This window comes from Doryrhamphus excisus, chromosome 7, assembly GCF_030265055.1.
Source record: "Doryrhamphus excisus isolate RoL2022-K1 chromosome 7, RoL_Dexc_1.0, whole genome shotgun sequence".
NCBI classification, from domain to species: Eukaryota; Metazoa; Chordata; class Actinopteri; order Syngnathiformes; family Syngnathidae; genus Doryrhamphus; species Doryrhamphus excisus.
The window spans coordinates 5,922,800-5,925,414 of NC_080472.1; the positions used below are offsets into that span (position 1 = coordinate 5,922,800).

General features: G+C 40.2%; 1 long non-coding RNA gene across 1 annotated transcript; it reads left to right on the forward strand.

The window, feature by feature from the left end:
- The first annotated feature begins 892 nt into the window (after positions 1-892).
- LOC131132769 (uncharacterized) lies at positions 893-2,378 on the forward strand. The gene is made up of 3 exons (XR_009130426.1): positions 893-991; positions 1,064-1,141; positions 2,290-2,378. It is a non-coding gene; the product is annotated as an uncharacterized LOC131132769 (long non-coding RNA).
- The last annotated feature ends 237 nt before the right edge of the window (positions 2,379-2,615 follow it).

Here is a 2,615-nt window from a genome sequence, read left to right on the forward strand (position 1 = left end):
CATGGCTGGTTCAAGACTCTTCATCCTTGTATTTAGCAAACATCAACTGCTTGTATTGTTTCTTGAATTGGCTCATCGTTGTGCATTGTTTGACTTCCTTACTCAATCCATTCCATAGTTTGATTCCACATACTGAAATGCTATGGCTAGCATAACATAGTCCTAGCATAGAAGTGTTTCAAATGTACTTCTTCCCTGAGATCATATTTCTCCTCTCTTGTAGAGAAGTATTGGATGACATTTTAGCTAATTGCTTATTTTTAGCCTTATGCATTATTTTAGCTGTTTGAAGATGAACTATATCAGCAAGTTGAAGTATTTGTGATTTTACAAATAAGGAGTTAGTATGTTCTCTGTAGGCGGCATTATGAATTATCCTTACTGATCTTTTTTGCAGTACATTTAGCGAGTGAAGATTGCTTTTATAGTTATAAGCCCATATTTCCACACAATAAGTAAGATATGGTAGAACCAGAGAGCAATAAAGAGTGTGGAGTGATTTCTGATTGAGAACAAATGACCGATAAAAAGTAAATGTGAAATATAATAACCTATAATCATGCTCATGGACCGATCCATCTACGTCCCATGCTATTAATCTTAAGTATATTCAAACTGCAGGCTGAGTACGACAAATTCAGACATGTTGGCAGGTCTGCAATAATACTTATAGTCCTCCCTGCCTCACGCTCCACTGGTGAGAACTGGTTTTAGGGTGATGTGCAGGGTTTCGTTACCTTTGATATTCATATGAGATGCAATTTTTAAAAAAAATGTATGGAAAGAGAAAGGAGGAAGAATGGTAGGGAATGCCCTCCCCCAGTGCTAAAAGGAATGTCACAAGCAGTCTTGGTAATTATGTCCTTAAGTTTGATGGCCGATAGGGCACAGCTGTGTGTGTGTGTGTGTGTGTGTGTGTGTGATGGGTGCTCCATGTGACAGAGTGGATTGATCATGACACAAACAGATGTATGTCGGTGCAAACATGCAGGTGCGCATATTCGGATCATTAAAGAGTTGGAAATGAACATCTTGCTTTAATTAATGGTGGATGTCCCAATAGAATTGTCACGCTGATGACAACCCCAGCTGAAGCGCTACAGATGTGCGTGCCAGTGACGTGCAGTGATGTCCGTGGCTGGTGAGGCACTGACTCCTTTTTTGCGGTGTTTTGATGTTACTCGAGGTTGCTCATTAACCCTTAGATGCACAAGTGGGTCAAAAATGACCCGGTCAGGTTGTTTTCTTGAAATATCTTTGTAATGAAAAAATTTTATAATTTCATATTCCAGGTATTCCTAAAAAAACATATTTTTGATATCTTGCCATTCACATTTTTAAATTATCTTTTATAGATTTGAAGATTTTTTTGTTTTTGTGTTAGTACCCCAACCTTCCGTAAGTAGGTCAAACATGACCCGGTCAGGTTGTTTTCTTGAAATATCTTCCGAATGAAATTTTTTTTATAATTTCATATTCCAAGTATTCCTCAAAAAACATATTTTTGATATCATGCCGTTCACATTTTTAACTTACCTTTATGCAACACACAATGGATCCATTTTCTATTGTTGTACGGGGTCATTTTCTTCAAAGATGGAAAAAAGTGAAAAATTAAGATGTTTCTAACATGAAATCATTCTTGTGTGGTCCTAAATATAATACTGAATATCATACAAGTGATTATTCCTAACCAAAATGGCAAAATTGGCATAAAAACGCATTGATTCTAGTATGGGTCATTTTTGACCCACTTATGGAAGAGTGTAGGGTCCAGTCACTCGTGCATCTAAGGGTTAAGGCCTTGTCCACACGTGGCAGGGTATTTTTAAAAATGCATATTTATGAGAAAAATGGTGTCCACACAACCTTGTATTTAAAAAAAAATGCATCCCCACATAACCGCATAAATGCTAATAACACTGACAACAACAATAACAAGGACCGTGACATTCGGAAATTGTTACATCATGCCTCCGGGAGGACAAATTCCATCTCAAAGTTCTCCCACCAGCTTGCAGTGCAACCCGGTCTGACCCAAAACCGGCGTCAGAGCCTGTTACGAGGAAGATGCCTTGGACGTTGAACGATTATTTGAGGGAAATTGGAGCACAAGCACTTGAACAATAGCTACATCCAACACAGCTCTGAGGGCACCCATGTTGTTTCTGATGTCACACTCGTGTGACGTCACCGCATACTTTGCCGCGGGCAGTGACGTCAGAGTCTGTCAGGACTACCTGCAGCAGAATAATGTTCAGTGTCTTGATTGGCCTGTGTATTCCCCAGATTTAAACCCTGTAGAACATCTATGAGATATTCTGGATTGCCAGGTGAGAAGGTGTGATCCAGAAGCGGCCGCAGTCCAACAGTTGCGTCACACCAGAGGGTGCCATACACGATACTGACTTCGGTGATCCAGAATTGGGCCTTCAACTGATGCAATGAATATATGATGCCTATATAATGTATTGTTCAATTTATTCATTCATTCCTTTTCTACGAGGGTCGCGGGGGTGCTGGAGCCTATCCCAGCTGTCTTCGGGCGAGAGGCGGGGTACACCCTGGACTGGTGGCCAGCCAATCACAGGGCACATATAGACAAACAACCATTC